Source organism: Rhineura floridana, chromosome 5 (genome assembly GCF_030035675.1).
Source record: "Rhineura floridana isolate rRhiFlo1 chromosome 5, rRhiFlo1.hap2, whole genome shotgun sequence".
Classification (NCBI taxonomy): domain Eukaryota; kingdom Metazoa; phylum Chordata; class Lepidosauria; order Squamata; family Rhineuridae; genus Rhineura; species Rhineura floridana.
Window position 1 is genome coordinate 34,113,299 of NC_084484.1, and position 9,566 is coordinate 34,122,864.

Below are 9,566 nucleotides of genomic sequence, written 5' to 3' on the forward strand. Positions count from 1 at the left end.
AGGCAGCTGAACAGGTACCTTTCGGGTATGCTTTAAGTTGGATTCCTACACTGAGCCTTATGGCCTTACAGGCCCCTTCCAACTCTACTATTCTATGATTCTGTGAGGTTTGAAACTGGTTTTCATTTGTATTATGGGCATATCTTTGAATTGGAACCATAGTGCTGTAGCCAATATGGCACAAACATTTTATGCAAGAGTCCAATCCTACTGCTTCCTCCCACTGCACCCTCCCAACCTTCTCCTGGGGGTTGAGGTACCTCAGGGAGGAGGAGGTCCAGAATCTCTTTTGCACGAGCATGCTTATATTCACACCACACTGGTTGCAACCCATAGAATAAATGAGTTGGAAGAAATCTGAAAGTGCATTTAGTCCAATACCCGTCTGATGCACAAAATCTATAACGACAGCAACCCTGATAAACAGCCACAGTTTCCTACTGCATTAGGACACTAAAGGGTAACTTAGCATCCATAATTTCCTGTTCTCCTAAATCAGTTGGAAATGGTGAACTATGGATCTTACCAAACTCTCAGCAGGCCATGCACAATCTAAGCACCCCAACCCACTAAGGAAGATCTGATCACATATCCCCTCCCTGGATTCTTATAGCCAGGAATTGTGACTATAATTCTGGGTTCTCACACAGGAATGAAAAATGTGCATGCAACATGGTTGTCACTGATCAGCTGCATAATGAACTGCATTCAGTGCATGGAATCCCTTTCTACAGAGTACACAGTGGAATGGGCAATGAGATTTCACATCTGCCATGTGATGCAGATGGGCTCAAACATCTGTAGGTGCTATGTGGTGCTAGGCCACCACATACTAATTATTGGATAAACATTCCTTGTCAGATTTTCAGGCTAGTACATTGTTCATTATCATTGGACTGGATCCCTTCACATTTAAGGGGACCTGGTAGTGACTGAGTACAGATGCATGAAATGGAGGTGCATCAGTATATGCCAGTATTTCTCAACCAGTGTGCCTCCAGATGTTGTTGGACCACAATTCCCATCTTTCCTGACCATTGGCAATGCTGGCTGAGGCTGATGGGAGTTGTGGTCCAACAACATCTGGAGGCACACCGTTTGAGAAACACTGGTATATGCAGCCATTGAATTATCCTACAGAATGCAGCATACAAACCACTAGCAGCAGAGACCCTTGAACCTAGGCCATTTTAGAAGTTGGACATGAGCTTAGCTCTTAAACACCACATTACACTATTTATCTGTATGTTTGTTTATTGTATTTATATTCCACCTTTTCTCCAAGAAGCTCAAGGCAGTGTACATGGTTCTGCTCCTCCTCATTAATTCCCCCAACAACCCTGTGAGGTAGGTTAGGCTGAGAGGCAATGACTAGCTCAAGGTCACCCAGTGAGCTTCATGGCTAAGTGGGGATTTGAACCCAGGTCTCCCAGGTCCTAGTCCAACACTCTAACCACTACATAGCACTGCCTCTGTTACCACACTAGCAGTCAGAAAGTACCTCTTGGCCTAAAGTAGCTTCAATATCTCCTCCTTAATTCATTCTGCCATTTGTCTCTCTGACTGGGTCCCATTTACCACTGACCCAATACAAAACTTTATGGAATTAAAACAAAACAAAGTCCAAGACATTAAGCCTATATTTCAAATATGAAATAATGATCATTTCCAAAACAAATATTCACCCAAATCCAGAAGGTATTTCCAACATAAAATACTATATTCCTCCAGTTCAACAACATTTTATTCACGTTTGGATAATCTGCATATACAAAATTTAAACTGTCCTTGGGTTTCTTTATAGTTTTACAAGAACATAAAAGGCTACAACACTATGCATACTGTGTCCCACTGTGTTAAATGGAATATTTCTCCTTCCCGTCAAGAATATTTTCTGCAGTCCACTGATGTGAGGACACAGGAAGTTGTTGTGCTCTTGACGTAGGTTGCTGACCTTGCTTCCTGTTGAGGAGTTATCAGGAGCATGATGCAATTATTAAAGCTTTTGCATATAGGTATTCAGTGTGCTGCTTTTGAATGATAAGGGAACCATTTCATTGTTTCAATTAGGGTCTTTAAATGCTACAGCAGCACTGTAGGTTGAACCCACTGAATAGCAGCTCCCACACTAATGCTGTAACATGTAAAGGGCACCTAAGACATTTCAGAAATTATTAGTAATTTGGTAAAATGCCTGTCAATAGAAATAAGAGGTTTTAGAATGCCAGCAAAGTGGTAGCTTTAATCCAAATGTACCCCAAATTGCATAGTAACTGTCAGTGTTTGATAAGTGACATCATCCAGACTTGTAAATGTCATGTTGCATAGAGGGTAGGGGGTTTTGTTACTGTTTTTTATTGTTAGAATTCTTAACTTCTTCAAGCTTGGAAAAAGAAGAGGCATAAGTCTCTTACTATAACATTTATTCCTCACTGCTAGTTCATTAATCAAGTAAATAATAATAAAAAACCTCTTACAAATGGGTATATATAAAGCTTTGAATTTGGTTGTTGTACAGCCTTTTGTTAACGTTCATTAAATGGCTATGCCAAATAGCTCATTAATTGCCATGCAACTATTCCTGCTATTTATATACAGTATGTATATTTCCCATATATATAAATATATAATGCTACAGTAAATAAAATGCACTTTATATATATTACTCAAAATGATTATATCCTACAGTCAATAAAGTAAAGTAAGCAAGTACAGTAAATATATATAAACTGCACTTTATAATATTCTGGCTGTGGTTCTCTTTAACACTCTAAAATGGTCTGAGTAGCCTTCCTGGATGGTTCTCAGACTGTTTCAGAAAGTGCAAATTTGATAGATTTGGCTTTAAATGAGAATTGAATCAAATTTCTCTCTCATCCTATCTCCATTCCTCTGACTGGCCATATCTCCTTCCCAAGAAGGGATGCTATGTCCTTTCACAATATCCTATAGCATCCTCTCTATCATGGGAACCTGCAGTTGCAACTGTATCCCAAATATTTGCACTGAGCATAGCTATCAGGTACATCTTGGGGCTGATGTCCTCATTCATAGAGCTATAATGCATTTATTATTATATCTTGAACCAATAAATGCAAGAATTCAATCTCTGGTTTGTCTTCACTTTCAAAGGTGAAAAGATGTAAAAGCCAAAATGAATCAAAAGAGGAAGATTTTTCAAACAATGCCTCTGGGATTAGGGACAACTAATGTAAAACCTAGATGGGTCTGCCCCTCTGATGCACTTCAGATGTTTTGGACTATTTATTTATTTATAGAATTTATTAGTCGCCCATCTGGCTGGCTGTCCAGCCACTCTGGGTGACGTACAACATAGGCATATAATACCTAGACATTGAAAATCTAAAAACAATGAAGATAAAATCTAGCCCACCCCAAAAGCCTGCCTGAAGAGCCAGGTCTTCAAGGCCTGGTGGAAACTCATCATAGAAGGGGCATGGCGGAGATCATTTGGGAGGAAGTTCCACAGGGTGGGGGCCACAATTGAAAAAGCCCTCTCTCTAGTCCTCACCAGTTTGGCTGTTTTGACCGATGGGATGGAGAGAAGGTCTTTTGAGGCTGATCTCGTTGGGCAGCATAGCTGATGATGCTGGAGGCGCTCCTTTAGATAGACTACAACTCCCATCAGCCCAAGCCAGCATGATGAATGGTCAGGGATGATGAGTCCAAAGTATCTGAAGGGCACCTGGTTGGAGAAGGCTGCTCCAGTATTTCAGAAGAGTGCTAAATAGCAACCACAAAGCTGATTTCTGCTTCTCTGATCCAGAGGCGCTGAAGAGTTTTCTGTATATGGTCAACCTATAATATATGCATGCTGTTTGTTACATAGGGTCTGGCTAGCTATGACACTCAACAATACAATCTTATGCATGTTTAATCGGAAGGAAGTCCTACTGAGTTCAACAAGGCTCACTCACCAGCAGGGATGGACAAATCTGTCAATTTCAGTTTCTCTCCGATTCTCATTTTTCCATCCTAAAGTTCAGCTCTCCACATTTCCACATGTTTGTGATTTTTTAAAAAAATAAATAATCCTCATGAAAGTTCATCAGCATTTTAGTATGAATTTCTCCTAATATAAACATTTTTGTATGCAATTTTCACTAATAGACACATTTTTGCAATTTTGCAGAGAGGTAAGCGGCGGTAATGCAGCCGAAGCTCTGCTCACGGCCGGAGTTCGATTCCAACGGAAGGAGGAAGTCAGATCTCTGGTAAAAGGGGTCGAGGTCCACTCAGCCTTCCATCCATCCGTGGTCGCTAAAATGAATACCCAGCATATAGTGGGGGGTAAAGAAAGGCCGGGGAAGGAACTGGCAAAACCACCCCATATATACGGTCTGCCTAGTAAACATTGCAAGACGTCACCCTAAGAGTCAGAAAAGACTCGCACTACAAGTGCGGGGACACCTTTACCTTTTTTAATGCATTCTGTATATTATTTTCACTAATATTCATTCATTCATTGGCAATCACTCGTACATTTATATGCACACTTTGCTCTAGTATCTGCATTTTTGTACACATTGCCTTGGCTGGATAACTGCATTGCAAGATTTGGAGAAGTGTAAATTTTGAAGGAGGGATGTCTTTCAGTTTGCGTATAGTTTCAGAAAATGTGAATTAGGTAAGTTTGACATTAAATTATTTATTTATTTACTATTTGATTTATATCCTACCCTTCCACCCAGCAGGAGCCCAGGGCGGCAATGTGAGCAGAATCAAAATTCTGCTCCTTCCTTACACATTGATCAGTGGGTATAATACTGCATATAATACCAAATATGTGAGTTACTTAGCCTAATCAGCAAGCCAGTTGCAGTGTGGTATTTGGATTTGAGCTGGTGTAACCCTACCAGTCACTAGGAATAGGCTGCCCAACTGGAATACTCTGCATTAGCTAGTTTGTGGATTAAAGCCGCTGTCAATTACATTTACATTTAAATCAATCCTGTTGCTTGCTTAAGAAAAGCCATCAGGAGGTCAACTGGTATGGCTGAGCTGGTTTTACTGCATGGCTCAGTCACACGTGTTTAAATTTAACTGAATAGAAATCAATATCCAGTTATGAGATGAATGTCTTCTGCTAGGCAGAGCTGCACTGTCTGGACTTGTTTGGGTTTCTCGGTAGAAAAATATCTGTTACCCTTTCAAGCATGCATCACTGGAAGTGCTAATTGCTACCTGCTGTCAAAATTAAGTCTCCTTTAGCCTTCATTTACAAGCATGAGAGGGGAAGGCATGTCCTTCACAGGATTCCAAATAGTGTTGGAAAAGTGGATGAAATTCTCTCCCTTTGCTCTAACAAAATAATTTCCTCACAGGACTCTATAGCAATGGAAGCAATTATGAATTTAAAAATATTATGGGTTGGGCAGATGGTTGTAATCCAAACCCCAGCCCAGGAGCAGTGGGGTTTAATGCTGGTGAGAGAGAAATGTGAGGGGGCAGGGAGGCAAACTGCTGCATCAGCCTGGAGTTGGTGCAGTGATTGGGAATGAACATCACATGACAGCAGTGGGGCTGGATCAGGATCGCATACTGATGTGAAAAATGGGGAGAACTAAAAATACTAGAAAATCGAAACCATAATTGACAGATTTGTCCATGCCTATCTCTGGAGGGGCTTCACTTTTGGGGGGGTATTGGGGACTTGGTGGGAGGAAAAGGCTCTAGCTGCATGTCTATCCTTCTGGTTGTGCAATCACTGGATGCAACCCCATTTCTGGATTGCTTCCTTGAGCCTACACATTTTTAAATGAATAATGTGAAGAACAGCTGATCTGTAGAGCAGTGGGAAATAATTTGGATATCTGTAGCTGAAAGATTACGTTTGAGCTGGGAAAGTTCTTTGGTGATCCGTTTAAAGGGATGAGATACAAACTCACTTTAACAATCACCCAGTATTTCCACAGTAGGGGTGCTTCCAGGTGGGGGCCTTATATCACAAATGGATCCTAAAGATCCTATTTTTCTCTCCCTGTGTTGGGCATGTTAGTTTGCACACATTCCAATTTTTTTTCCCACTCATGGATATCCATTGCTATTTTGCTGCTTGGCATCCAAGGTGAGGAGCAAACAGAAGGAAGGGTGTGACAATTTTGTTGTTGTTACGTGCCCTCAAGTCGATTACAACTTATGGCGACCCTATGAATCAGTGACCTCCAAGATCATGAACCACCCTGCTCAGATCTTGGTGTGGCAATATAGAACACTTAAAAAAATTGCCCTACCCATGACAAACTGCTTGCCAAACAAACAGACATGTGCTTTAAAAGTCCAGGCTGGCATTTGGATGATGATGATGACATGGTGTCAATGCTGTGAAAAATATGCATGCACGAGCAACTCCAATTCCATAACTAACCTCCACCTGGAACGATACTAAGAGTTTATTGTGACATTATTTACTTTTTACAGGGCATCCATACTGCATCCTCATCAAATCAGCATCCTCTTGAGTTTTCTCTGACTTTGTTTAGAAGGAGTTGAACAGCAGTGCAGGTTTCACAGACGTGGATCATTGCAGCCGAGGGTTGAAATAAGACACAGACACAGCAAGCTGGGTAGAACAAAGGCCACTTTATTAAACTATAACAAACCCCTTACACTATCCTGCAGAGGGGAACCTAGGTGCGGGAGCTGTCTATAAGCAGCTCTTGGGCGACCAGCCCCTGCTGGGGCAAGGGCAAGCCATTCTGCTTATCCCTTACCCCCACCACACCATGCAGGTGAGCAGGGGGGCCTTCCCAAGTCACCCCCCCCGGTTACCCTACAACTCCGGGTGGATGAGGTAAGTTGGCCCCAAAAGCAGTCCATATCCTGCCCTCAGGCTGTAAAGCCCCGAAAGACAGGCCTCTGGAGCCACAAATCACCTCCAAAGGTGCCTAAGGGGGCCACCTAGTTGTCCTTACCTACTTCCCTTCCCACACCTTACCTCACAAGTGACCAGACAGCTTAAACCAACTCAAGGAATTAACTTAACCTCGTTGAATTAGCCAAATTAACCAAAACAACCTATTAACCATGACACCCCTTAACCCAATTCCCTCCCCCCACCACAGTGTGGGGTAGGCAAAAAATCTGCCCTCCAACAAAGGTGGGCAGGATTAAAATTCCTACTCGGCCCCGAAGGAACCCAGAACACACCATAGCAACAGGAGGGCGGGGTGGGTGTCACGTGCCAAGAGGAGGACTTGAGGGGGTTGGTGGGGCTTAAATAAGCCCAGATGCTCCACTTGCTGCATCCGCCTTTTCCATGTGATGCGCAGAGCTGCCCTCACTAGTGATGGCGGCCAAGGCTTCAACTCCTGGCTGCAAATGCACCCCGCCCACCCAGACTATGTTTGGGTGAGCGGAGTGGGACTTCTTAATGCTACTCTTCCATCTTTCCAAGTGGCATTGTTCAACATGTATGGTAATGCAGTGGGTGGGTGAACCTTTTGCCACCTGGCAGTATAATCTTTCTGCTTTCTGCCATTTTATCATCCCTCTTTTTATTACTGATCTCTTAATTAGCACCAAACGCACAGAGTTTCAGAGAGGAAGAGGAGAACACTGCTGCCTTACACCCAGAGATCTCTTCAGAAATTTGGACAATCATTAATAATAACAATAAAAAGAAACAGCAGCAGCTGATCTTTCCTGCTTCTGGAACAAATTGCCACTACCACTTCCTTCTTCAACGGAGGAAGCTGAGTGGATATGGAACTATGGCTTCTCTTTTCACTCCAAGAGAGCATTTTGCATGCATGCAGTTCAAATGAAAAAATAAGGTTCCTGAAACAGAGTTTTTACATGTATATTTTGGAATTACTCAGCATAACATAGTACCACTAGAAGCTGCTGCCTCTGCTTGCTTCACTCACCAACCCCGTCTGTTATCACCAAAGCTCCACTGCCTCCCCACAGGTCGCCAAAGGTCCCCTCCTCCTATGGGTTACTAAAGCTTCTCCTTCCCCCATGAGTCACCAAAAGCCTCCCCCTTCTTCCCAGAAGGATCACCTGAATTGTCCGCTTTCCCCCATAGGTTGCCAGAGCTGCCCCCTTTCACCCATGGGTAACCAGAACTGCTCCCTTCTCCCAAAGGGTTACTAAAACCCTTCCCCTTCCCCCATGGGTTGCCAGAGCCCTTCCCCTCACTCCACAGGTTGCCAAAGCCCTCCCTGTCTCCCCACAGGTCACCAGAGCTCCCCCTCCCCCCATGGTCACCAGAGCTCTCCCTCCCCTGTGGGTCATCAGAGCTCCCCCACAGGTTGCCAGAGCTCTCCATCCCTAGGGTTGCCATATTCCAGTTCCACAAATCCAGGCAGGTTAATTTGCATATTATGTAAATTATTTGCATATTATTTGCATAGTATGCAAATTATTTGCATATTAATATTTGGATTGTCCAATTGTTTTGTTTTTGTGCCTAGGAATTACCACCAAAAACTGGGGAAAGATGTGAGAAATCTTTTTTTTAAAAGCAACATTTTCAGCCTTAAATGCCTAGACTCTAGTTTCCAACACTATGGAGTATTTATTGATTGATTAAGAGGATTTATATCCTGCCCTTCTGCTGTTAAAAACAGAGCTCAGCACAGCTTACAAATATAATAAAAACAATAAAAATACACAATCAATAGAAAAACATAATAAAAACACAAAATAGCAACAAACTAAGTCAGGGCAGCAGTACAGTTAACCATATACGATATATTTCAAAGATGTGGTGGGTGGAGAAAAACAAGAATCCAAAATGTTAGGAAAAGGAGTCTTTCACACCACATACTCAGTTCTAAATACTGTTGCAGCAAGTTTTACAAGTTCCTCCAGTATTGTTGGAGTCACTGTGGCCCTTGAGTCTCTTCCCACTTTTAGGAACCAAGGAATCTGCCTTATACTGATTCAGGCCATTTCGTAACATGATTTCTTAAATGCAACACCATACCAACCACAACAAGATTCCTATGAGTAAGGCAGAAAACTAAGCATCTCACAACCAGTCAGGATTCCTAACCAAAAACCAAACATAGGATAAATGAAGAAATATTTATATAAGCATGACTATCAAATATATTTATTGTTTACACAAACTGTAAAGATATTTATAGTGCAATCCTAGGTTTATTTATTCAGAAGCAAGTCCCAGCATATTCAGTGGGGCTTACTCAAACAGGGACAGAAATGCAACCTCAAGTGATAAGCAACTTCATTCACACTACCCAAAATTCCGAATCATGCCACTTTACGCTGTTTTGCAACTGTTTATACTTGTTTTTATGGTTATTGGATTTTAAATGGCTTTATTTCTTGTTGTGAGCTGCCTTGGTTTCCAACCCTACCTCACAGGGGTGTTGGAAAGACTCCATACACGCACACGCACACACTGCAGATGTATAAATACATACAGCCCATATAATAGTTTATTGTCAAACCAGTTGGTCATTGCAGAAAAATCAGTATTCGTTTTAAAAAAATCAGTATTACTTTCCTACAGAATAAAAACTGTAATACCTAAGTAAGCCCTGCCTACTTGCTTTAAAATAGGACTGGAGAAGGGG